The sequence below is a fragment of the Ambystoma mexicanum genome, chromosome 7p (genome assembly GCF_040938575.1).
Source record: "Ambystoma mexicanum isolate Mex_15411 chromosome 7p, UKY_AmexF1_1, whole genome shotgun sequence".
Taxonomy (NCBI): Eukaryota; Metazoa; Chordata; class Amphibia; order Caudata; family Ambystomatidae; genus Ambystoma; species Ambystoma mexicanum.
The window spans coordinates 901,311,877-901,339,662 of NC_090939.1; the positions used below are offsets into that span (position 1 = coordinate 901,311,877).

The 27,786-nt window shown below is 48.4% G+C and overlaps 1 protein-coding gene across 1 annotated transcript in view; it reads right to left on the reverse strand.

Annotated features, from left to right (window-relative positions):
- Positions 1–5,642: 5,642 nt before the first annotated feature.
- LOC138526013 (uncharacterized) overlaps positions 5,643–27,786 on the reverse strand; it is an 805,753-nt gene continuing 783,609 nt past the window's right edge. Inside the window, exon 41 of the mRNA XM_069636306.1 lies at positions 5,643–5,767. The gene's annotated coding sequence lies outside the window, so the exon portion shown is untranslated. The remainder of the gene's footprint in view (positions 5,768–27,786) is intronic.

Here is a 27,786-nt window from a genome sequence, read left to right on the forward strand (position 1 = left end):
TGAACAGAATAGTAAAAACGATCCACCGACACGTGCCTCTGAAACAACCCCCCTGCAAACCGAAACCATTAGCAGTGTGGTACGCAAAAGAACTCAACCTCAGCAAAAGAGTCATCAGTAAACAAGAGAAAACCTGGCGCTGCCCCAGAACCACATCCGAGCTGGCGCTCCTCAAGGAACTCTGAGCAACCAGCCAACAACTAATCAACACAGCCAAGGCCTCCTACTATCAGAATACTATAGCTGAAGCTGACAACAAAAGCAGAGGCCCCTCCTGAAAGCAGTCAAGCACTGCTTCGTCCTGCTACCCAACCCTGCCATACTACACTCCATCGAAAAATCCACTGCCATCAACACCATCTTCATCAACAAAATCAGCAAGATTCGCCAGCACATAGACGCCAACTCTGCATCCACGGACCCAGCGCACATCCCTCCCCACGAAATTCCACACTCTGGACAACATTCAAGACACTCTCTACAGAGAACCTGGTAGAAACCGTGGACGCCTTCAAAGCAACATTGTATCCAGACGACATCCTCCCAGCATCCATCTTCAAGACGCTCCCTGCTGAAGCTCTCCTTCCCTACATGGAGATCTTTAACAGCTCCCTAACTGAAGGCACTTTCCTATCAACCCTAAAAACAGGACAAATCCTCCCTCTACTAAAGAAACCCACTCTGGATCCCGACAACCTAGGTAACTATCGCCCCATCACCCATCTTCCCATCCTAGGTAATATTATCGAGAAAGCGATAGCCGCACAACTGCAGCAACACATCAACACCAACAATCTCCTCCAAACTTACCACCCCAGATTCAGACCTAGACACAGCACGGAGACAGCAACCATACAGGTGATCGACAATGCCCTCAACATCCTTGACGATGGCCACCCCTGCGCCTCCTGGTACTACACGACTTCTCAGCTGCCTTGGACAATGTAGACCAACAGGCGCTTATGCACACCCTAGATCGGCGCATGGGTATCAGCGACCTTGTCCTACGCCGGTTTAAGTCCTACCTCGCCAACCGCAAGCAGTTTGTTTGGATAACTCCTCTAGATTGCCAATGTTATCCGTCACCTGTGGAGTCCTGCAGGGTACCATCCTCTCCCCAATGATCTTCAATCTATACATGGAGTTGCTGGGAGCCCTCCTAGCTACACACAACATCCACATTCACCAATACGCCGACGACACACAGCTATACATCAAGATCAACTCCACTAAGGACATCCACTTAGGCTCAAAACCTGCCTTTTGCTGATCCAGTCTTGGATGTCCAGTGCATACTTGAAGCTCAACCCCTCCAAGTCTGAATTCCTACTCCTCAACAACAACACTGAACACCCAGACATACAGACCTGGCTATCAACCATGAACTCTGAGGGCTTCACAGCCGAGCTCACCTCCTGCTCAAAGTCCATCGGGATCCACATCAACAAACACCTCTCCTTCAAGACACACATATCTAAGAAAACTCAGACAGTTTGGTATCAGCTCTCCCTCCTGCAAAAAGTCAAGCTATCCCTGTTAGTCAGAATCCTGTGCAGTTCCCTTGCGGAACACTGAAAAAAGATTAAGACTACAGGAGTAAGCAGTAAACCCAATTGGTAGCAGTCTGCACCACCCAGATTTACCTGGTAGCTGTGGCTGAGCAGTCAGACTTCTCTCAAGCAGAGTAGGGCAGTATATAGAGTATACACAATAGGGCTAAAAACACAGTAGAGCAAACAAACACTGACCAGAGCTTTGTATCAAAAGTATATAATTATTTATTTAAAACACACTTTAGGCAATATACTAGCACTCTAAATCAAAAGCAAGTTAAAACACAGTCAGGTAAAGCATACACACCTCCCTTGATAACTATCAGACAAGTCAGAGTTAAAACACCACGATGTGAGCGCATAACCTGATGGCACTCCAATAGTTCAGTAAAAGGGAGAGAAAAAGGCAGAGCATAGAAATAAAACAGGTCCCAACACGTTTATGAGTTCTCAGCAAGGGAAGAAAGGCAGTAAATACTGTAGAGCCAAAGTTCATAGGCCAGGCCCCCTTTAAAGGGAAATGTGCCCAGGATCACACGATTTAAAATGCACAAAAAGTCTTTGTAGAATATTCAAAAGAGGTTGGGGTGATGCAAGAAGGTAAGGTTAGAAGGTCTGGGGCCAACCCAGTTGGCAAGCCACGGATTTAAGGGTCAACTTGGGCAAACCGAAGAAAGGGAGGCCAGGCAGGACATAGTAACTTAAACAGAGAGGAGGCTCCAGCGGTGGCAGTTGTTCCTGGCAGTGGTTGCAGTTCATTGTTTCAACCAGGGGAAGAGAGGATCTCATCGAGGTGGAAATGTTGAGTCGTTGCACTGCACAGGGATAAAACCAGCTGCGGAGTTTGTCAATAAAAGGTGCGTTCCTTTTATTCGCGGTCAAAGTGGTGAAGCTTGGCTATCCGGCTGCCGGGGTGCTTGGCACGGGCGATTCGACCAAGAGACATCTTTGGAAGGCAAAAAGGGCGAACTGGTTGGTCCCACCAGCTCAGAGGAAGAAGACTCATCCAGCAGAAGATCTTCTCTTGTCGTCGGGAAAGTGGTGAGGTAGTTGCAGCAGGGCTTCAACGGTGGTGTCGTCGTTGCAAATGGCTCAGCTTCTTCCATCTTCAGATTCTTATCCTGTGGCAACTTCTGAAGTTCCACTCCCAAAGGCCCTGCTTTTATGCAGAAAAACCCCCATTCATCAGGCTAGCTGTCAATCACACATGCTAAGTGGTGAGACGTGCGGCTCACCACTGGGCCAATCAGAGTAGAGTGTGACTTGGGTTGCCGAGGCACCGCAGTCCAGGGGGCCAATTCCCCACTCCACCCTTTCTGTGGAACCCAGACAGAGTGGCACCATTTGGAGGGCTTCTGTGGAGAAGCCTGCCAAAAACTGGAACAAAGGGCTCGGCCTTGGTCAGAGTTACAGAGACGGACACAAACACCATTTTAGAAAGAGTTCTGGCAAAAAGACCCAACTATTAATTTAATATTAAATAAATAAACCAGTGGTATCTTTAACATTGCACAAAAAAGTGGTGCGTTTAAAATCAATGGGAAAATCCCATAGAGAATATTCAGGTGGAATATTTTGCGTGGTAACCACTGCCACCAGCCAGAAACTCGACAATGGGGGACTGGACAGTGCCCCCTTGAAAACGGACCCGGGGGCAATATAATTAACCCCTTCCAGTACTCCCACAATACGATGGTTTGTACTGGTTCTGTTCACAATTTAGGACTAGTAAAGTCAATGGTGACTTTACATGCCCTGGGAGACAGAAGTCAGTCCCAGGGTATGGAGTCTATGTTTGGGGGTCACTATGACACCCCTGTGTTACTGCACTGAGGGTGATGTGTAACACACACATAAAAAATAGATGATACCCTATGGAGCAGAAAGAAAACCCCATAGCCCATAAGCACACAAAAAGTCAAAGGCATACCTCAAATCATGCCTAAGAGTGGGAGGAAAAGAGTCTCACTCTTAGCAGGAGAAAAAACAAACCCCAAAAATCCAGCAAAGCTGCTGGGGGACTCACTAGGTTTGGGAAATTAGCCTTATAAGAGAATTCTACCTAACAATTCCTCCCTCCGGACAGCTTTAGATCCACCATTCAAGCACTGGTCCTATCCCACCTAAATGGGGCAATGCAAGTCCTCTCTCTGCACCTGAGAGTGTCCTACATGCGGGCGCATGCCTCATCTAGGGTCTATGCAGATACGACCACATCACCCCAACCCTCGTCGACCTTCACTGGTTCCCACTGCATGCACAAATTATCTTCAAGTCTTGCTGCATCATCTATAAGGCAGTCGCCCTCAAGTCACCCAGCTACCTTGCAGAGAAACGCAGCATCTCCGTTGGACAGTACACTACCAGATTCCATATGAAGGTGCTGGTGAATCACATACTGAGGCAATGGAATCCAGCATCAGACTATATGAAATCAAGATAACGCTGATTCTGGTGCAGCTTCTTGCTTGATGTCTGAACGCTCTTAACCTCCCGAGGGAGAGGCTGGTGGACCCTCTCCGTGCAGAGGTTTTCATGATACCAGTGGAATCAGTTGAGGAGCGCCCTGGAGAGAGGAGGATTCTCAGGTCTATGGAACCCTTTTGAAAAGGGGAACTCTTCTAATTGGAAGGAACTTCAGACAGTCTTCAGGTTCCTTCTTGCGTTTTTTACAGCTCTTAGAGGGGAAAGGAGCCTTGGTAGTAACTAAAAAGGAAAAGCGATACACGGATCAGAGGTTAGCAGATGTTGTAGAATCACCCCAACCCTCAATTTGTGTCTACACTTACTCAGCTTCCTGCTAGGGCAGGAGTGTAAACATTCAAATTATGAAAGCAAAGAGAATGAGGGAGAGAGCCCTAAACCAGCGAGCCAAGAAATAAAGAGAGAAGGAGGTGGGTGGTCAGAAAAGGAAGGAGAGGGGAGAAATGAAGGCAAGAGTGGAAAATGAGGGCGAGCAAGGAACCAATGCTAGATTTAAATTGGCAATCAAGCCTGTGTTACTCATTTTAACATTTCATATAACATTATAAATAATGATGCTGCTAGGCTTCTACTTTATATAAAAGGATGGGCACACATTATATCACACACTTTTCGCCCTATTTCCTTTCCCCTTCAACTATCATGCTGTCTAGTTTTGTCTTGGCCACATTTACCTCTTAATTTAGCAATTCCAGTTTTGATATGCTTGAATTTGATATTTGGGGAAGGTGTTGGATAGTGTCTTTAAAAAAATATCTAGTCACCCTCCATGTTTTTCTGGTCAGAGATATTAAACACATTTCTTGACTTCAAAAAACCTCCATGTTTGAAGGGTGTCACTTTGAGTACATCTCGAGATAATTTCTCCCTGACAGTATCGCCTATGGCATCTTACTCACCCACAGGGGCGTTGCTAGGGGGGGATAGGGGGGCTATATCCCCTGATCTTTTGGTTGTAGCCCCGGATAGAATATCAGGAGCTACAGCCAAAAGGCCAGCTAGCCCCCAGTCCCAACAGTTCCGACATCAGCGTAGCCCCGGGTCTTTTCCACACCTAGCAACTCCCCTGCTCACCCACCCAAAGCACTCTCTGTCCGAATACGCCCTGTTGTTTTCTCCATGGTAGAACAGATACCTCAGCGCCTCTTGATGGTTCCTTGGAAAAAGTGCCCAAATGTCCTATTTCCCGACTATCCTTTGCAATCCAATACTGCTGAAGATGAGAAGGTCAATGTCAGCACAGGGTCATTGTTAACCCCCGGGAGAGAAGGTCGGCCTTCTGTTCAACATTTATTTCAAATTCGAGCAGCATCTGTAATGCTTTGAGAAAAGTCAAGTTTGATTGGTCGGACAACAAGGCATTCCTGCCTCTTTATCTGATGGCAATGATATAATAAATTAATTCTAGATGATGTAGCAATGACATACCTGTCTACCACTGTGTCACTCCTCTCACGCATTAGCATCGCACCCCCTTTTTGCAAATCTCTTTCTGGTCCCTGCCGCCAACACAAGACATTCCTTGAACCACCAAATGCTCAGATTGACCACCAAAACTCCACCGGCATCAAACACCACTAATGATTGCAGACTCCCATATTCATGTACTTTTTATGTATTGGAACCTTTTTATTGAATCACTATTTACAATATTTACAAATGAAAGCTGAAGCAGTGCAAATCTGAGTTCTCTCCTTTTCGGTCTGTTTGCAAAGTGTCAAAGGCCAGACCTGTGGGAAATAAGAAAGTTGCGTTACTTCATTTTGCTATTCAACAGGTGTACAGTAGACACAATCTATGCACAATATCGTAACATGGCGGCTGTGTTTGAAAACTCCCATGCAACTAAGAGAAACCAGGCCAGTGGTCTGCAACCAGAAGGCTCTCCAGATGTTTTGCACTACCATGATCCCTCCCCATTAACTATGCAGGTCGGGGCTTATGGGAGTTTATTTATTTTATTTGTTTATTTTTATTTATTGCATTGGTTTTATGCCCAAACCCAGGGGTATCACGGCGTAGTTACAGGAAAGCGTAGACTTAGTGGTTGCATATACAATTCAGTAAATATTCAGACTTAGTTATTACATATGTGATAATTACAGCGGTACAAAATATTTACATTGGATGGAAGAACATTGGTGTTTAGTATTTGTTAAAGATCCATATTTTGCGAAGTTTATAGTTATAGTACAAAACATTTGACAAGCCCAAGATTGTACAATCATCACCCAAAACTTTAATCACCCTCCAGGTGGTATCGCCAATGGTGAGAGAATATTGGAATTGTAGGCGAAAGATTGAATAAAAGTGCGGTTTAAAGTAGCGAAATGACAACCATGAGAAGAGGGAGAAAGAGGACAGACTTGCTGGTCACTATATGAATTGTCGTGGCGGAACGAGATCCGAAACTCTGTTGCTCGGGCTTCCAAAACAAGGGCGTTGCCCCTGTGCTATCCTTCGTTCAGAGTGAGCTCAACGTTTGGTCAGACAGCTGTTTGGACTTCTAAAGTCAGCAGGCTAACTTGTGTCTGGTGAGCAGATACACAAGTAACACTGTGTGGTACACGCCATTGGCAGGCATGATAATTCCACAACACAGACCGAACGGAAAGGCATAACGAGAAAAGTGGCAAAACTGCCATTAGTGTTGTGTATGAGGGAGTTATGTACTGTAACTAACAAAAAAGGTCCATAGCACGGGATCTTTGGATGGCCAGGGTGAGCATGCCACCTTCAGCTGGTGCAATATCAACGAGGAACTGTGAAAAGCTACACACTTTCTCCATCATCCATCCTAACAGGGTTACCTCATGCCTGCACTCACCTGATCACAGAAGCAGAGACAGCATTTTCCATGTCAGAGTGTGGTAGGCACAACATTGTGCAGTTATGTAATCAACAAGGCCAATGTACCCTTTTTGAAAAAATGTGCAACTAGCCTGGAGCAGTGTAACGCTTTTCTACTTTGGGGGACCATGTCATGGATGCATTAATCAACAGAATGAATGCTGTGAAAAGACTTTCCACTTGTCCATGTGTTTTCCCCCAGCCCTCAAAATGTCCGTCTCTCTCCCCGCCATGCCTACATGTCTCCACCAGTGCAGACACTCTAACTACACTACCGAGCATTGCAAGGTGTTGGGAGGTTTCACTGCATCCAGTTGATGTCATGGCTTTGTGCCTTGCAGAATAGTTGTGCTAAAACAACTATTGGCTATTGTAATAATTGAGGTTAATTGGTCTTTAACATCCCAAGTAGGCAGAAATAACCTATTGAAAAAAGTGCTGAGTCATTTTTAGAATAGCACTCAAGAAAGACATCGCAGAAGAGACCCTGTACCCTGAGACGTCACAGTCACTACCACCACCCCTACCAAGAGAAGTCTCCCACCTACCATTCCGCAAAGCCATGAAAACTGTGCTCTTCACTTAAATCCTGCCCAATATTCCTGCCCGAAACTCACTGCTCTGAAAGAAAATTGCACTAATCCCTATATATATATATATATGAAGGATGTCAGATTGTATGTACCCTGTCTCATGCTCTGTTCTAGTATGCTATGACTATGTACTGCATCCCCTGTAATTATGTAACTAAGCCTGCCACAAGTAACAGCGCCGCGATGCCCTTGGGCTGTATGTGTGCTATAAAAATGCAATAAATAAATAAATAAACTGATCCTTCACTTACGGCACCATGTCTTGCCGTAAACATAAGCGGGGAGTGGAGGGCTGGTAGAGTGGGATGAGTGTGCTGAGCACAGCCCAAATGGCGAATAGTAGGCCATTGCCTGCTGTTGGCAGTCACTTCTGCTGCCACCTTGTGACTCCTCCCTGTAATAAACCCATTGCTTTGTATCTGCGCCAATAGCTCAGATGTCAATATTAAATCAGCACTTCTGCCAGTTTTGATGGCCAATCGTCCATGGGCTTGACTGTTGGAAGGTGGCAAACAAAATATATAACATGTGGAGTATAGTTTATCATTAGCTCTGTGTTGGAACTGTCGGCCAGGATATCAGCTTAGTATAGTCAGATGTACTTCGAATTTGCGCATTGCGGTATTTTGAGCAAACACCACCAAAGTTATGGTGGGTATTTCAATGGTTTGAAAAACCCTTTCCAACTGAAATGTGAAAATAGAATAAGGCGTTTTAGCTGAGTCACACATGCCCCAGAGCCATCCAGTAGCCATTACTGGCTTGCTACTTGGTGACATGGGGCCAGGTGTGAATTAGCTGAAATGGTTTATTCTGCTTTCACATTTCAATTGGAAGTTAGTTTTCAAGCCTGCTAATTTTACGTAACTTTGCTGATGTTTGCTGAGCATACCCCTGTCAGGTCAGTGAGAGTCTGTGTCAGGAGGATCTAGTTGCTTGAGGTCATCTCAGTACCTAGTAAGGGCGGGTACACAATGTTATGGGGGTTGCACAGGGCAAGGGAGTGTTGTGAATGGGTGTTTGGGTTCAGTAGTTAAATGCAAGAAACAATTTCTTTTACCAGTTCTCGTGTTAGGAGGCTGTTAACATCCCATTGTAAGAACGTCAGGAAAAAAATGATTGGTTGATGACCTCTGTGTACAGTTGGAAGGTTCTAAACATTCCAAACTGCCTTTCATCAGCTACCTTTGGACAGGAAGGTCCCAAGTTTGGGGCCTTCAGCTTCAGAGAATCACAAGAATTAAGGGAGAACCCAGGAGAGAATTGCAGGGGTCAGCTTGTCAAGAAAAAAACTGGTTATTCGTGGAAGATAAGCCAGTGGTAACTTTCCTGTTTATTGCACAAAGTTTAATGCAGTTCAATGCAGCTAAACCATATTGTAGCATATTTGTTATTGAAGAAACTTTTAGTAAGCAACATGACTTGAGAATGACTTTATTATATAAGAGGTCAGAGAAATAAGGAGGACCACAAGTACCTGGCCCGTAAAAAAGTGCTGGTAACATTGTTTACCTAAACCTTTCCGCACCGGGTCATTCTGAGTCTACCGGTAGGGGCAGGGTTGTGTAGGAACACCTTTTGAAGCCACTCCTCTTGCTCCCCAGGAAGGTTTTAGAGGGCATCGTCTAAAACCATACGCAGTGTGAATTACATATCATTTGCCGCCCTGGACCCTTCTCTACAGAGGCCACCGAGTTGGCATTTATTTTGTCTTACCTGTCTGATGATACAGCAGCCTGGTCTATTCCCTTGGTGACCCAGGGAGGCATGATTTTAAAGGACTGGGAAAGATTTTAAATGGAGTTTAGTTTGATAGGAAAAAAATATCCCAGAGTGTAGATGGCGAGTTGCTAGAATTGAAACAGAGTCATTGGGATTTTGTCTCCTATATCATGCAGTTTCAGACTCTTGTATTTGAGAGTGGCTGGCCAGAGAAGAGGGCATCTCTGTTTTACAGGGGTCTGAGAGATGAGTTGAGGGATGCTTTGGCTATGATTGTAGACAGATCCACTTCATGTGTAATATTGATAGAGTTAGTAAGGGCAGGCGTATTATAGATTGGGAGACCGCAGGATCAAAAAGAAGAGACATATTCCTGAGGGACGAACATGGTTAAGAAGTGACAGACGCAGGGTGGAATTGGGACATAGAGAATTTAAACTGGTGGAATATTCAGGCAAACCTGGGGCCTTTTATCTAATGAAGTGGGAGTAGGGGAGAGGAAAGAATAATCTTTGTGTTTACTGTGGCCAAGCTGGTCATTTTTTGGTAATTGTCCTAGGGTTAGTAGAAGGAGTAGGTTATATATGGAAAAGCGCTGCGACATGTCACCAATACTCTTCAAGCAGCTGTACCACAAATTACATTAAATTTATCCTTATTTTGGAATGTTGAATTACATTTCAGTGGTCCATGTATGACTAATTCAGGGCAACTGGACATTTTTTAAACTGGAATTTTGCTAAGGCAATAGGTGTACGCATTTGTAGAAAGGAATTACCTGAACAGGTGAGGGCTGTGGGTGGCATATAATTGTCCTCATGGCCATTTACTCATGAGACTATTGGGTTAGTGTTGGAAATTCAGTGAGTCCATTGAGAATAGTTGGTCTTTGAATTGATCGATACCCCTCAATTGCAGATCATTTTGGGAATGCCTTGGTTGACCTTTCACAATCCTTGTATAGATTGGGACAGGTGAACAGTAGAAATTAAGTCACAATAACTTTGTAGAGGGTTTTGTTTGGAAGGACATCCTGGGGAGGATGAGAAGGGAGAAAGAGTAGGCCTTGCTGAGGAAATAAGTAAGAGGTGCAAAGGTGCAGATGCTGGTGTATTTCCTGACTGTTATCAGGAATTCAAAGAAGCTTTAGATGAGAAGGAAGCAAAACATGTACCGCTGCATTAACCTTTTGATTGCAAGATAGAGTTGGAGGCAGGGGCACAAGTAGCTAGTAGCTGAATTTATGCCCTTACGGAAAACGAGAACGAGTTTCTGAAGAAGTATTTGGAAGAGAATTTGGCTATGATATGAATATCTTCTAATGCCTTTTTGATTTTGCAATGTTCCAGACACTTTTCAGTTCTTCATCGATGAAGTCTTAAGAGAATGTTGGCAAAATTCCCTTCAGTGATGTTTGTATTCAATTTCTGTGTAAAATGTACCTTTCTAACTTTCAATTGGCACCATCAACAGTGGAAAGAAATGGACAGCAATTAGTCACTCTCTCTCATTTATCATAAGCTAATATTCTGCTTGATGATATACCCAATAATTACTTCAGTTATCTTGTTTTTCTAGGTATGCACACAGTAAGATGACTTTTACGTCCCCGTTAATAGTTCTTCTGTGCTAGACGTCATCTCCAGGGAAAAGGGTCTTGTGAATCTCTTTGTATCCAAAGCATGGGACCTAATCGATAAAATATATCTTTTCAAGAAGCACATACACTTCTGAAATGTTCCCTAACTTCTTGGATGCACAATCAATTTATGCATTCCCACCCTTCAGTACTAACAAAGAACAGGGCCAGGATTTAATCTAATTTCCATTTTAGGATATCTCCACTCAGGATTACTTCCCTTTTAGCTAATACTCACATCACAATTTATTTTAGCTGGATCACAGACAGGTGTTATGTTATGTTAACAAGGCCTATAAAGCGCACTGTCACCAGAAGGTAACTAGGTACTGGAATACCACGGGGCAAGCAAAACCCTGTGGCCTAAAAAAGAAGGGTCTTCAAGGATCGCCTAAATTGCAAATGGTTGGTAAGATTTCTAAGTAGGGGCGGTGGGTGTTCCACAATTGCGCAACCGCCAGAGAGAAGGCCCAATCGCCCACCCTGGTGTGACGGAGGTGGGCACACAGAGTAAGCCGGCAGACCTGGAACAGAGCTCCCAATTAGGGAGGTAGCAGATTAATTTGCCACAGAGGTATTCAGCCCTGTGACCCTGGAGGGCATGGTGAACCAAACAAAGTGATTTCAATTTAACACCTTGGGCTACAGGTAGCCAATGCAATGCATGCAGAACTGGATTAATAGGTACTCGAGACAAGGATCCAGTAGCAACTCGAGCAGCAAGATTTTGAAGGTGCTGAAGTCTCTGGATAAGACCTTTTGTGCTGGGTGAGATAAAGCGTGTTACAATAGTCCAAGCAGCTAAGAACAAGGGCAGCTACGACTGGTGGCCGGAGATCGAGAGTTATAAGGGGGAGCACTTTCCGCAAGATCTTGAAGTGGTAATGCCCCGCCTTGCACACAGCCGAAATCTGATGATCCATAGAGAGAGTGGGGGAAACCATAACCCCAAGATTCATTATAGTCATGACTAGAATGGTAAGAGACCCAAGTGCAGATGGCCAGAAGGGGGGGAGGAGTGGTGGGGAGGGCACCCACCACCAGAACCTCTGTCTGTCTCTGTCGAGTTTCAGCCAGTTGTGGTTCATCCAATCTCCCATGGCAGAAAGACACTGGAAAAACCATGACGACATCTTAGCCTGCTCAAGATCTAACCAGATCAGAATCCGAGTTTCGTCAGCATAGGCGTAGCATCTGACGCTGAAGGAGCGGATGAGACACACATGTGGCTGAATATAGATGTTAAAAAATTGTAGGAGACAAAGCAGAGCCCTGAGGGATCCCACAATAAAGAGAACAATGGAGTGAAGAGAAGGGAGGAAGTGAAAGTACTTAGCCTCTCTCAGCCAGGAACGAGGTGAACCAGGCCAGCAATTGGCCGGCAATGGTGCCCTGGGCCAGTTGGGCCAACAGGGTAGGGTGGTCAATGGTGTCAAATGCTGCTGATAGATCAAGCAGAATCAGGGCATCCACCCCACCCACATCAACCAGTCTGGCCATGCCATCCTGGACCGACACTAGGTCACTCTTTGTGTCTCGGCCCAGCTGGAATCCTGACTGGAAGGCATCGAAGAAACCTGAGGTCTCCAAAAAGAATGAAAGAAGTGGAAAGATCAGACCCTCTAGGAGTTTCATGAAAAAAGGCAGCAGTGAAATAGGATGGAAATTAAGAGAGGATTTAGGGGTCCAGAGAGGGCTTCTTTTTTTTTTGTTTTATAACTCTGTTTATTGAATTTTAACAACATAACATAGAGAAACGTACACGCATAAGACATGAATCAGCGGTATACACGTTGAAGGCAATTATCCATAGCAACAGGGCCCGTAGGGCCGAGGACCGTAAGACATCAATAGGACAAGGCAGGCAAACAATGCTAGCAGCGTTACCGGTGTACCCCCACCCGCGGGGCTCATTGAGCGTCTAGCCATTTACCCCATATTTTTTCGAATTTGCCGGGACAGCCCCTTGCATTATAGATCCGGCGCTCTGAGGATGCGCACCTGTCCAACTCATTAGTCCAACGGTTCAGGCTCAGTGGTTCGGCAGATCCCCAATTGGCCACAATAAGTCTTTTGCCTGCCCCCAATGCTATTGCCAAAAACATTTTCTCATATTTGGACAGGTCTACTTCACCCCCAATGCCCAAGAGTATCATCTTGGGGTCCCTAGGGATTGGTGTTGCCAGAGCGGCTGAGATTGTGTTGACACAGCCCACCCAGAAGGCCTGTATCGCCTGACAGTCCCATATCATATGGTAGAAGGTGGCTGGTTCAGTTCTGCATCGGACACATGTACCGTCTTCTATTCCACCCCATCTGGCCATCGCAGTGCGTGAGTGGTATGAACGATGGAGAATCCTCAATTGTATTAGTCTGAGCTTGGATTCTATTCCAATTTCTCTGGGGGACATTAACGCCTCCACCCAATCTTCAGGTTCCAGGGGGCCCAGGTCCCTTTCCCACTTTGCCTTTAGCCCGTCGAGTTGTGTAGCCCCAAATGAGTTAAGGGCCTGATAGAGAGTGGAAGTGACCCTAGAGGAGATGCGCTGTGGAAGGATATTGGTCTCAATGGGGGAGCAGGGAGGTACGACCGTAGTGTCGGGGAATTGGGTGCGGATGGCGTGGGATAGTTGCGCATGCCGAAACCGGTCCATGGGTGCCAGGTCGAATCGTTCGCGCATGGTCTCGAAGCTCAGGAGGCGACCCTCTTGTATAAAGTGTGCTAATGTGTGTATTCCTTTTGCCAGCCAGTGACCGAAGGAACCCATTTTCACTAGTTCCGGGAGGAGCGCATTGTGCCATATGGGTTGCGACAGTGTTGGCTGCTCTTCCCAGCCGATTAGTTTGTGTGCGGCCTGCCATGCGCGCCGGATGTGGTGGGTCATTTTGGGCAGCACCGGGAGTTGATTGTGGGGAGCATAGAGGGTTTGGAGCGGTGTTAGCGGGGACATGGTCTCCAGCTCTATATGGATGTGCGGGAGTGTGGGATCCGCGTGGATCCAGTCATTCACCACCCCTATCTGTGTGGCCAGGTAATAGGTGCGTATGCAGGGTAAACCGATGCCACCCTCCCACACCGACCTCTGGAGCGTATCAAGGGCAATCCTGGATTGTTTCCCGCCCCATAGTAGTGTGCGCAGGGTCTTGTCAATGAGTGCAAATGTTTCTCGGGGGATGGGGAGTGGGGCATTTTGGAGGACATACAATAGTCTTGGAAGGGTCATCATTTTGAATAATGCGGCCCGGCCCATTAGTGATAGGGGAAGAGATTGCCAATGGGGGGTGTCTCTGTTGAACCGCTCTATGACTGGTTGTATATTAAGCTGGGGGAACCCGTCAAGCGTCGGGTCGAGTCGTATACCCAGGTATTTGAGTTCCCTGATAGAGACGTGATATGGGCAGGTTTCCGGGATCGCCGACTCGCCACCCTGAATTGGGAAGAAGATGGTTTTGGCATCATTAACCTTCAAGCCTGCAAAGTATTGATATTCCCTGAGTATGCGGGAGATCACCGGGCATGAGATACTCGGGTTACTGAGGTATATGAGCAGGTCATCCGCATAGAGCGAGAGGCGGTCTTCTCCCCCTCCCGGCCAGACAAAACTAGTCCAGTTGGTGTTAGCTCTAAGCTCAATCGCTAGCGGCTCGATGGCAAGGAGGAAGAGGAGTGGAGACAGCGGGCATCCCTGTCTCGTGCCCCGACCCAGGGGGAAAGGTTTGGAGGACCTGCCGTTCACCCTCACCGTGGCCTCCGGGGATGCATATAAAAGTTTTACCCAGGATATAAATGTCTGCCCCAGGTTCATCCTAGCCATGATCTCCCACAAAGCATCCCACCCCACAGAGTCAAAGGCTTTTTCGAAGTCCACCGCCAGGAGGGCGAATGGGGCTGGTATTTCCTTTGCCCTGGACAGCGCCAATTGGACTCTGCGTAAGTTCATCCGAGTTGATTTATTGGGCATAAATCCACATTCGTCTGGGTGGACGAGGGTCTCCATCACTTGCAGCAGTCTGTTAGCGAGTGTTTTGGCGAGGACCTTCGCTTCGCCATTGATCAAGGATATCGGACGATAGGAGGCGCATTCCTCCGGGGGTTTCCCAGGCTTATGTATGACAACTATGCATGCCTTCCTGAGGTCTGGGGGAAGTGCTCCTAGTTCCTTGCTGTGTAGAAACATGCGGTGCATGTGGGCAGGTAGCATGCCCCCGAGGCACTTCCATGTTTCAGTTGGGAACCCATTGGGGCCCGGAGTTTTCCCGGGTTGGAGTTGCGCCAGTGCATCTTGTACCTCGGTGTCAGTGATGTCAGCATTCAGGAGATCAGATTGGTGTTGCGGGAGTATCGGAATCTCGATGTGATCGAGGTATCGAGAGGGTTCAACTGATGGATTCCCAATGGGTGGGGTATGAAGATTTTTGTAATAGGTGGCGAATGCCTCGACGATATCCGAGTCTTCTGTCAACAATGTCCCATCCAGAGATCTGATTGCCCTTACGTGTCCCCTGCTTTGCACGCGTCTCTCCAACCAGGCCAGAGTCTTGTTAGCTTTGTCGCCCCTTTCATATATTTGGCTCCGGACTAATTGGTGGGCAGTTCGTGCGTTGTCTAGGGACAGGTTACTGAGGGCGTCTTGCGCCGTGAGCATCGCTTCCTTTGCTTCTTGGGTGTTTTGTATAAGGATTTGTCGCTCACACTCCAGGACGTGTGTTTCTGCTTCCCTGATCTTCTGGACTTGGCATTGTTGGTAGGCGGAAACCGTCGAAATAACCTCCCCTCGTAGGACGGTTTTGTATGCCTCCCAGATCGAAATCGGGCAGTTCACCGAGCCCTCATTAATTTCGAAATATTCCGTTGTCCTCTTTTCTAGCTCCTCCGCAATTTCAGGGAGTCGGAGATGATATGCATTTAGGCGCCAATTACGGTCCGGGCGACAGGAGGAGTTTTTGAGAGTTAAAAGAAGCGGCGAGTGGTCCGAAATTCCTCTCGCAAGGAATGCAGCGTTGAGAAGCCTGTGGGTCATGTTGCGGGGGATGAAGGCATAGTCGATCCTGGAGAATGATTTGTGGACACCTGAGTAGAAGGAGAACCCTGCCTCGTCTCCATGAAGTGTGCGCCATGCGTCCACCATTCCTGAGGCCTCGGCGAACGTGGCGAGCCGCGTGGAGGTGGGGCATGTTCCAGCTCGCCTGTAGGTCCTGTCGACTGTGATGTCCATTACTTCGTTAAAGTCCCCTCCGAGCACCCACACGTCAGCCTCCTCCTCCAGTAGCAAGCTTTGAAGCTCGGCGAGCAGTTCTTTCGTCAGCGTGGGGGGGGCATAGATTGCTGCCAGGCCCCATTTCTCTCCCCAGATGTCCGCTAGCATTAGTACATAGCGACCCCGGGGGTCCGCCCTGACCTTCCTAACCTGGAGAGGGACTCTCTTGTGAACGAGAATCATTGTGCCCCTGGCTCCTGTCGTGAATCCGGCATGGTAGACATTCGGGTAGTTGGACCTTTTGAAAAAGTTGGTGTTTGTGCCTATCAAGTGCGTTTCATTTAAGAGGGCAATGTCCGGCGAGTGTCGGTTTAGGTACTGGAGCACCAGTCTCTGCTTTATGCTAGAGCCGAGGCCATTGACGTTCCAGGACAGTATTGTCACCTTGTTGGAGTTCATCCTGTCTGCGTGAGTCTATTTGGTGGGGTAGCCGGGAGGATTAGTGGCCGTTGCATTTTTCCCCCCGGGGACGTATGTCGTTTTCCTCTCGGGGGGGCATCCGGGGGCCGCTTCGCACTGGAGCGCCTGAAGGCTGGCAGGTACTTGTGTCTCTGGTCCTGGCCCAAAACAGTATTGGTTTGCCTTGTCTGCTCTCGTCGGTTTCCATCTTTCTTTTCTCGTGATTCCGTTTCCTCGATTGCTCAGAACTCCCCCCACCCTGTACTTCCCCCCCAACTGGGAGCACCTGTCGCCCAAACATTGAATTTATAACTTGGTGAACTTAAACTGCGTCGGGATGACCCGACCTAGGGTGGTAGCCCTTGTGGAGACTGTGGTACCTGAACGGTGGCAGCCGCAATGATGTCGTTTCCGTGTTGTCACGTGGCAAATTCGGTTCTGTGGTGCCCAGACCTCATCCGTTCTCTGTGGTATTTTGGGTGGGACGCTGTGGCGATGCGGTTTCCGGGTCTATCTGGGTGAAGGGTGGTGAGCGCTGCCCGGGCCCGGGTTTGCGCGCAGGCGGTCCGGAGGGGGAGCGTCGGGCCATGGGCCCATTGAGGATCTGTGTTTCGAGCCAATCCCATGCTTCTTTGGGATTGTGGAATAAATGGGTCGTGCCCTCGTGGTGGACCTTGCGTATCGCTGGGAAGAAGAGAGCAAACTTAATTGACAAGGAGTGGAGTTTCTTCTTGACAGAGTCGTATGACTGGCAGGCCTTCTGGACCTCTTTGGTATAGTCCGGGAAAAACCCCACTCTATAGCCGTTGTATGTGATTGGGCCGGAGGCCTGTGCCATCTGCAGGATAGCGTCTCGATCTCGGTAGTTGAGGAGGCGAGCTATTATTGTTCTAGGCAGGGCTCCTGGGGGGGTCTCCCGGTGGGTACCCTATGTGCTCTCTCGATAGAGAAGAATTTCGACAATTTCTTGGGGGCAAAGACATGAGGTAGCCAGTCCTCTAGGAAAAGTTCGACACTAGGGCCTTCCTCTCTCTCCGGGATCCCGAGAATCCTGAGGTTGTTGCGGCGTGCCCTGCCCTCACTGCCTTCGGCCCGGTATTAAAGTTGGTTGACTTTCTGGACTATTATGGCTAGTTGTTGTTCCAACTGGCGGACGTTATCTTCTGTGTCCGACACCCTTTGTTCCGCTTCTCCGACCCTGGACGACAGGTTGCGGAGATCCTGGCGTAGGAGAGATACTTCTGTGGAGACACCTCCTATTTTAAGTTCCAGCGAAGTTCTCGAGTCCCCAATTGCCTTCATTAAGTCATTCAGGGAGAGTTGGGGGTCCTGAGTTCCTTCCATGTTGCCTGCTTCCGCCGGGTTTTGTGTCTCCTGGCGGGAGGGGGCCTCCACTGTGTAAAGGTCCATTTTACTCTGCAGGGTTTGCCGCTTGACCTTGTCTTTGCCCATGGCCGAATCAGTGGTTTATGTGAGGGTTTAGGCCCGGGTGGGTCGTGTGGATGCCCCGCGGGGGTCACCCAGGGGACCAAGTCGGGGTGGGCGCACCGGTCGTCTATCTTCTGCCACTCTGTCTCTGTTTCGAAGCACCGGCAGGGACAGGGGCTGCGTGGGTTGCTTAAGCGCCAATCCCCAGTTCTGGGTGGTCTGGTATACTTGTTGGAGAGTCTGTGGTCCACTGGGGGGGGGCTTCTTGTAGTTGCGTACATGCGAGGACCGTGCCCACCGTCTCGAATGTGTACTGTTCCTGAGTGGATTGAGGCGCAGAGGGGCGCTGTCACGCACACCCCACCACGTGTACTTCTGTAGGAGTGTTATCTTCCCAGGGTCCGGGTTGTGGGGTGTGGGCCCGGTCTCCCAGCGGTAGTGGTGTCCAAGGCCCTCGATCTGCAGCGGTCCTGTAGAGCTGTGGGGGGAGGAGGGGTTGCTCCAATGCTCGCCCCCACCGGGAGCCGTTCCCCTTTTGTGGGGTGTGTGTCTAGAACCTTTCGCCACTGGGGCTACGGGTCCTGCAGTAGGGGCCTTCGCACCTCCAGCAATCGTGTTCCAGAGTTGCTGCTTTGTGGCCAGTCCTCCGGGCCTTTCAAGCCCTTTCGCAGTGTGAGGGTGAGGTTATGCGCACCAGTACAGGGTGCTCTTAGAGGTGGGGGTAGAGAGCGCCTTCAGTCCCCTTCACCCAGCTCCGTTGTTGTCGTGGGAGGGGGGGGTGTGCCCCTTCCTTCGCGTGGGGTGCTGTCCCTCAATTTGTTGGGTGGGGCGGGGGGAAGAGGCTACACGTACCTTATCGGTATTGTTGGGGGGAGCGCGACACTGTGTTGTCCGTGTCTGCGTCGCGACTCAACCCCGGATGCTGCTGTCTCACCAGTGGCGGGGGAGGGGCGGAGAGGTCTCGGCTCCGTGCCTCGTCCCCCGTCCTCTTCCTCTCATATGCCGTCCGGTGCGGCCCGGCAGCGTGGGCAGGCGTCCGGCTGTCTTGCGTGGCACGGGGGGAGAGGGGCTCCGGGCCGCAGCCTGTAGATGTCGATTCGGGGCCGTCTCCTGCCTTCTATGAAGTGCCCGCACCTCGATGGCTCAGGGGGGGAGGGGCGGCAATGGCGGCAAGTCTCGCACCAGCGAATCCAGGGTCGCGTTCTTCGCCTTCCCGGGACCGATTTCGCCCCAGGTCGCAGCTATTGTTGCCTGGGGAGGTCCGCTACCGGGGTGCTGTGTCTTGAGGTCGGGTGGTTCCGGTATGCAGAATAATTGCAGGATATATTCCGCGGCCGCCGGGAGCCCGAGACGATTAGCTCTTCATGCGCGGCTCGCGCATGCGCAGTCCCCCCCCAGAGAGGGCTTCTTAAGAAGTGGGATAATGGTAGTTTGTTTAAATTCCCTTGGATGTAGCCAGACTGGCAGGAAACATTGATGGCCTGGGTAATCTCGTCCAGAAGACCAGTGGATATATCTTCCAGCACAGGTAGCGGCACCGGATCTGAAGCCGCTCCCGACTTTAGTTGATTTATTGATGCATTGATCAACGTCTCCGAGAATAGAGGGAAGGATGACCATTTGGGAGGCATACTGCCACAGCATTTCCTGGGGCAGTACTACCTGGGACGGTAGCCTAAGTGTCCAGTGAGATGTTAGCCCGAATAGTATACATTTTCAATTTTAGTACTAAAGAACTGGGACAGAGAGTCACAGAGCTCCTGTGACGGGATAACAAAGGTGGTGAGGTTGGCATTGGAGGACACTCATCTAACCACTGACAATAGTTCCCTGGGCTTACTAAGGGCATTGTCATTTTTCTGTTCCAGGAAGGCCTTCTTGGCTGCCAAAACTACAGCATAGTAGCCAGTGGCACATTGCCCATAGTATGCTCTGTGAGTGGGACTGTACGTACAGCACCATTTCCGCTCAACCTGCCTGAGTTCAAGGCAGGCTTTCTTAAGCTAGTCGGAGAACCATGCTTCAGCTGGTAGCCTCCGCTTTTGGGTGCGCCTAAGGGGGGCCACTGTGTCTGCTGCATCTTCCAACAAGTGGGACAGGAGAGATCTACCTCATGGGATAGGCTGGACTTTGCACTTATTATGGTGACCAGCGCCTTGAGATCAACTGAGCACTAGCTGCAGTTCAGAACTCTAGGAGCAAGTTTCTTTGGAGGGGGGCATGGGAATTTCATTGAAAAGTTCACAAGGTAATGGTCAGACAACGGAACAGGTTATGTGGGAGAAATGGATAGTTCAGATTTGTCAGCCAGCACAAGGTCAAGCGTGTTCCCCAACTCATAAGCACCCTCTTAAGGACTACTTCAAGTCTCACCCTCCAGGAACCCTCCAGGAAAAGGTGGGCATCAACCTGTAAGACAGGAAGGGGGGTGCTGTTGCGCACAGAAGAAAAATGGTTGCTTTCGTGTGAGCTCCGGCAGAATCCAAAGCCGCGATGCCCATTTGACCGCAGAACAGCCCGGTTCTGCAAATAAGGACTTAAATATCCTTAAAGATATCAGGGGTAGACTGGACCGACTAGAGACACAATTGAACGCACTACAATCACAATATGCACACACTCCCTCAGCACAACTTAACTCGGAAATAAAGATCAAATTAGATGAATACACTGAGGCAGCGGAACAAGAGATCTGTTATTTTGACAAACCCACCACTGCACGTAGGTACGGAGAAGGGGAACGCCCGGGGAAACTACTAGCCCAAACAGTAAGAGAGGAAAGAGGCCCATCAATCATACATAAGCCCGACGGTACAGCGACCACTGAAAGGGAAGCGGTGGAAGAAACATTCTACACGTTCTACAAGGACCTATACTCCCCACAGTGCAAAGTTACTGAGGAAGAGATTCAACGTTATCTCTCTCAGATGCCAACGACGTTGATATCTGACACTACTAGAGAAACATTGGAAACCCCGATCACTGAGGCTGAAATAGTGGAGGCGATAAAGACACTCCCCAATGGGAAAGCCCCCTGGATCAGATGGCCTTGGGGCAGAATTCTATAAAGAATTCAGCCAAGAGTTAACCCCTAGATTATACACTGTATGGGACGAGGCCCTAAACAAAGGTGAACTCCCTGAAACCACCAGAGAGGCAGTGATCACACTACTGCTAAAACCAGGAAAGCCCCCAGAAGATTGCGGCTCATATAGGCCTTTGTCATTAATAAATACAGACGCGAAGATATTTGCTAAAATCATAGCGGCTAGACTTACATCACTGATGCCCTTTATGGTACATGATGACCAGGCAGGGTTTATCCAAGGCAGGTCCACAGCGATGAATATTAGGAAATGTCACAAAATTATGGTTACAACCCCCCCCCCCCGACAAGCAAGCGATAGCGGTATCACTTGATATGCGCAAAGCTTTCGACACTGTTTCTTGGCCCTTCTTATTCGGAGTACTGCGCAACTACGGGTTTGGCCCTAATTTTATAAAAATGGATACAAATATTATGTACACATCCCCACGCCAAGATTAGAATTAATGGACGATTAACAAACAAGCTAGAACTTCGTGGAGGAACAAGGCAGGGATGTCCATTATCGCCTCTATTGTTTGCCCTAGTAATAGAACCACTTGCAGATATGCTTCGATGTAGATACAGCTCATATGGACTACAGTTGGAGGGCAACCCACAAATCATAAACCTATATGCAGATGACATCCTATTGTACCTCAAAAACCCAGATCGCACACTAGGGAAGGTCTTAAAAGAGGTAGAAAAATTTGGAGAATACTTAGGATTGAGGCTAAACCCCTACAAGTCAGAGTTATTCCCACTAACAGAAAATACAATACAACCCCAGAACCTACACAGACTTATTTGGAACCCGGCACACATTCTATACCTAGGTGCATACATCGCCAGGACTCCCCAACTAGCTTGTGCCCTGAACTATAGCGCTTTGGCGGTCAAGCTATGCACTAAGATAAAATGCTGGGGTGCACTGCCCATCTCCATGATGGGAAGGATTGCCCTGATCAAAATGATCATACTACCGAAACTGTATTATCTATTTAGCACAGTACCGGTTTGGCCGGGACGGGCCTTATTCACGAAGATGACCAGTGCATGCACAGAGTTTGTCTGGGGAGGGCATTTGAGACTAAGCTGGAAGACACCACTGACAAACACATACCAGAGGGGAGGATTGATGGCACCGGACCTGGAATTATACTACCTTGTAGCACAGGCACATCATGCGGCCCAGTGGGCCACACAATTCCTCATCCCTGGAACTCCACCACCCACTCAGAAGGAACGCGAGGCAATTACAGCGGTACACAGGTTGTCTAGATCATCTCCCAAACACTATAACACCATAGACCCCACTAAGGTAACAATAACGGCATGGGCTAAAATAGCGGATATATTTGCTACAAACAAGTTGTACCATCCTAGTATGCCACTCTTGGGAGACCCCCAAACACCTTTCAACTTGGAAGGGGAAGTGGCCAGACACTGCAGTGCACGGGGCATCACGCAATGGGGACAGCTTTTCATAGATGGACGCTTTGTCCAATGGGATGAAATAAAGGATATACTGGGAAACACAAGCAAATATAAACAGCAATATGAGACTGTAAGTAATGCCATATGAAAAGAACATCCCACAATTCCTGACGAACCACAGATAAACATATGCCTTGGGTACATGTTCACCGGGGCAACGCAACAAATCAAAGCCTCAGCATTGTATAGAGTCATACTACAGACACGTCCAACAGACACACCCACAGCTAGAAACAAATGGGAACATGATCTAGAAGAACAAATAGAAGGTAAGGAATGGGCCCAGATCTGTGAGCTTACCAAACAGGTCTCATCTAACTCTAAATACAAACTAATCCATTATAAAATAATAAATAGGACACACTACACCCCAGCAAAACTCAAACGGATTTATCCGGACATGCCGGGAACCTGCCCAAGGTGTAATGCAAACGATGCAAACATATACCACATGCTCTGGACATGTATAAAGCTAAAAGACTACTGGGGTCAGGTGTGTGAAGCACTAGATGAGATGGCAGACCAACCGGTAGAATGGTCCCCGCAGATTTGCATGCTTGGGATGGTGGGGAAAATGAACCCGGTATGGAGGAAATTGTTGAAGCTAGGTCTTCTTATAGCTAAGAGAGCCATATTGATGAGGTGGAAAAGTGCAATCCCACCAACCAAAGAGACATGATATGGACAAAAGGCACAGAAGAACTATATATAGAAATGGTCCTGCCCACAGCCAAACCAAAAATGTATGGGCAAGATACAAACAATATCTCGCAGATAAAGCAAACAACGCCAGTGAGATCTCAGATGGAAATAACTGTGTATGATGTAATACAAAGTGACATTGTGAAGTATATATATACATGTGCTGTACCTGTGTGCACTATTAAATAAAGTGTAAAAAAAAGAAAAAACCTGTAAGACAAGACCAGCTTTTCTCCACAGCCTGTCTGCTTTCTCTGCCACTGAAGAAGCCCTAGAACCTTTATTCATTTTCAGTGTCACTTTCAGGGCTTTGGAGATAATCCAAAATGGGTCCAAAAAGAGAGCAATCTATTCCATCTCCTTCTAGTTGTTATCAATCCTCCTTTCTCACCTTCTTCCCCATCAGTCAGTGAGTAAACAAGTGAGTTTCTTCAGTAAGTGTCAATGAGTGAGTATCTGAGTGTCTGTCTGTGTTTGACCTTCCAAAGAACAGAAAACCCCATCTTTGTGAGGTGAGTATACTTTCCCAGTCCAATTGGTCAGTGTATGTGTGTTACGCTTACCTGGTCTCTGCGGAGGCGTTGGGGCACGGTTGCAGCCCTCCCGGGGTTGAGGTCGCTTGGGTCCGACTTTTCCCTCTGCACTTATGTGGTGACTGGTGGTAATAGGTGATGCTGCTCGGGACTGCTCCTGCGTGGAGAATAGGGGGCGTGAGTATGCCAGCTTGTGTGCCTGATCACCTTCCAGACCCCTTCTCCCAAACCGTGGTACCCGTGGGATGCGCTGTCCCTGGAAAGCTCACCTGTTGATTAGTTTTGGCGAGCACTCCATCCTGCTGCTTCTGGCATGGGCGCTTGTATGATTTGGACCGAGTTCCTTCACTGGTCCCTTGCACGTGGTAGTCCAGTCCTGCTGCGACTAAGCCAATATACTTCAGGTAAGTGTTCCTGTTTGCCTTTGTCTCTCCGTGTCTGTTTTTGTTGTATTGTAAAGTTTGTTGTCTTGTATTGCTGTCCGTTCCACTTTTGATGTTTGCTCTTTTGCTTTCTTCCCTTGCAAGTGAAGTTGCCGGCCCGGCATAAGCTGCGGAGCTCGAGGCGGCAGCTGGAGGGAATGAGGAATGAAGCTGCAGCAGTACATTAGCTGGGAAGTTGTTAACTAGGGGGCACGTGGGGTTCAAATGCTGTGCGGCCCTAGGACGGATGTTCTAAACTTGTCTTTCTTCTTCTTCACAGGGTCTGAGTTTGTGGATGCGGAGTGCGGTGCTGCGGCGTCGGGATCAAGATCACTGGATGTCAGGAGATGAGTCTGCAGATGAAGTGATGAAGCACTGGTTTCCTGCAGGTGAGTATGCAGGAGAACGCCTGGTTTCAAAGGTAAGTAAACTGGTCCAAGCGGCGGTGAGCGACACGTTGCACGCGAGGGCACAGTTACACGAAGCACTGGCCTTAAGGATGGAACAGCTTATATAGCTGAGCTTCTGAAGCCACGCCCACCAGGTTCACCCTGTCTGCCACACCCGATTAGTCAGCACATGAAGACCATACCGAGGGAGCCACACCCGATGAGTCAGCACATGAGGATGTTGTTACGCTCACCTGGCTCCCACAGAGGCGTCGATCTGAACTGGACAGCTGCGGTCTCCACCAATGTGACGCGTAGGGCCGAGATAACGGACTGGACTGGCCCACCTAGCTTTGTTTGCTTGGCCTTTAGGAATATTCTTCTGCAAATGGAGAAAGGGAATTAACCACCCGTGGAGTTGAGCGTAAATCCCCCACCCCCGCTGTTCTCTCCACAGATCACCTTTGATGTTCCCTCTTATAGTCTCACCTGATGGTTTGAAAAGATGAGCTCTCCATCCTGCATTGAGCGCAGGGGCGCGTTGATAACCAGTTGCTTCACTGGCTCGAAGGATCTGGTGAGTTCCAGAACAATATTGACTCCGAAAAGTATGTAGTTCGTAAGAGTTCACATGTCTGACTTTCACTTTTGTCCGATTCCTTGCAGTTTGCAGCTTGACCCCAGCGAAGAGTTCCTCGTGGTAGCTGACGAAGTTCAGGTAAGGATTTGGCTTATCCTACACAGTTCAATAAAATAAGGCCAGAATGTAACCTGTTGCTTGCTCCCTTATTCAGGTGTGGAGAGAAAATATGAAGTTCGGGGAATAATGCCTCCGGCGGTAAAATTAGGTAAGTCTATTGCGGTGAGAAGAATTCCCCTTGTTTGTCCCTTTGTCTCACCTTGTTGTCCTTTTGTTCCCCTTAGGGGCCGGGGTACGGCGAGGATGCAAAGGAGACTGCGCCGACCCGTGAAGAGGAATAGTACCCCTGGCGTTAATCAGGTAAGTCTACGGGGGTAGTTACTATTGCCTCTGTTTATTCCATTGTGTTACCTTTGCTGGTCTTGTGTTCCCCTTAGATGCCAGAGTGCAGAAGGATGCGGTGGATCGTGAGGATGCTGCGAAGGCTGGTGAGTTCAGCGCGGCACTGCAGCAGGCGAGGCGGCGCATGTAAAATGCTTCTTTCTTCCTGCTCGAAGGCGCGGTGGATCCGGAATTCAGGTAAGGATCAAAGGTTTTGCTCTTATTCTAACCTTTTCTCCTTCTGTTCCTTCCTTTTTCTAGGAGCTGCAGACTCGAGGCGGGCGTGGCAGAAGACTGGATGCAGGCTTGCAGACACGGTGAGCGTTACGCTGCTGGATGCAGAATAACGCGAAGCGTGTGCTGCTCTTCGGGCGTGGTTTAAATAGCCTCCAAAGTAGTCCCAGGTAAGTATTCCTCCCCAGCCCCATCCGAGTAAAAAAATAGTCCCTCAGTAAAATAGTCCCTTCCAAGCCTCATTTGGCTTGGAGCTCTGCAGCATGGTCTGCATCAGGTAAGCTTGCAGCATGGTCTGCATCAGGTAAGTTCCACACTATGAGCCTGGCGCCTATGGCGCCAGGACTGACTCTCCATATGAGCCTGGCGCCATACGCGCCAGGACCGCACCCAAACAGCCCCTAGCAGGGGTTTTTGGGCTAGCTCAAAATAACGTGATGCCTGCTTCTGGGGTTGCTGGACCTGGTCTGGTTCCCCGGGGGTAGGCATCATAACAGCACTCCCCCCCAAGGCCCCTCCTAAAGTCGTTCTTCCCTGTGGTTTTGGTTTGTCTGGGAAATTTCGGTGGAATCTTTTCACCAATCGAGGTGCATGCACGTGGTCACTAGGTTCCCAAGACCTTTCCTGTGGTCCGTAACCTTTCCAGTCGATTAAATAAAAAAGTTTTGACTTCACCATCTTGGAGTCCAGGATGTTCTTAACTTCAAATTCGGGTTCCCCGTCTATAAGGGCGGGGTCTGGTGGCTTGGTTAGTCTTGTCCCTGGTTCCACTGGCTTCAAAAGTGACACATGAAAGACGGGATGAATTTGCATATTAGCAGGTAAATCCAGCTTGACGGCCACCAGGTTGATAATGGCCTTAATAGAGTAAGGTCCCAAATATCTAGGGTTAAAGGTCCGCTTTCCCTTGAGAAGTATGTGTTTTGTGGCCAACCATACTTGGTCCCCTATCTGGTACTGTGGAGTATCACTTCTATGCCGATCAGCATCTTTCTTATATTTCTCCTTCGCCTGTTTTAAATGTGCAGTTGCCTCCTTAAAGGCTTGTGTAATCGTAGCGTGTAGATGGTCCACTGCGGGCATTCCTAAGTGTTGGGGTAAGTCAAGGTCTGAGGTTTGAGGGTGGTGCCCATATAGGGTATAAGAGGGACTTTGTCCAGTTCCAGAATGTACTGAATTATTGTATGCATATTCGGCGATCCAAAGAATGTCTTTCCAATTACTCTCAGTTTGATGTAACATACAACGCAGGTATTGTTCAAGAGTCTGGTTGGTCCTCTCCGTTTGACCATCGGTCTGGGGGGGGTGACTGGTCGATAATCTCACGTCGATTTGCGCCAATTGACAACATTTCTTCCAAAAATGTGAAATGAATTGACTGCCCCGGTCAAAGACCAACACGGACGGAAATCCATGTATGCGAACAATGTTTTCGAGGAATTCTTTGGCCAGGATTGAGGCTGAAGGTAGTCCTTTTAAAGGAATAAAGTAGGCCATCTTGGAAAAAAGATCCACAATAACTAGAATGGTGTTAAACCCATTACAAGGAGGTAGATCAGTAATAAAGTCTAACGATAAGGTGTGCCATGGTGTAGGCGGAATGTCTAAAGGTTGTAAGAGTCCAGCTGGTTTTTTCTTTTGACTTTTGTTTTGGGCGCAAATACCACAAGACATCACAAATGATTTAATATCCTTTCGCCAGGTGGGCCACCAGAATTGTCTTTTAATTTTAGCTTCAGTTTTTGCAATACCTGGGTGCCCCTCCATTAGGGTATCATGATACCGGGAAATGACTAGCTCTTGTAGTTCCTTGTGTGGCAGAAATAGTCGCCCTTGGTAATAAGGCAGATCATTGGCGACAGAGTAGTCCGGGCCTTTCTTTACCCAGTCCTGCAGGGCTGTAAGATCAAAGAGTTGCTGGATCTTTACCTGAATGTCCTCTAGTGTCTGTAGAGTAGTCATGCCAAGAATCCTTTG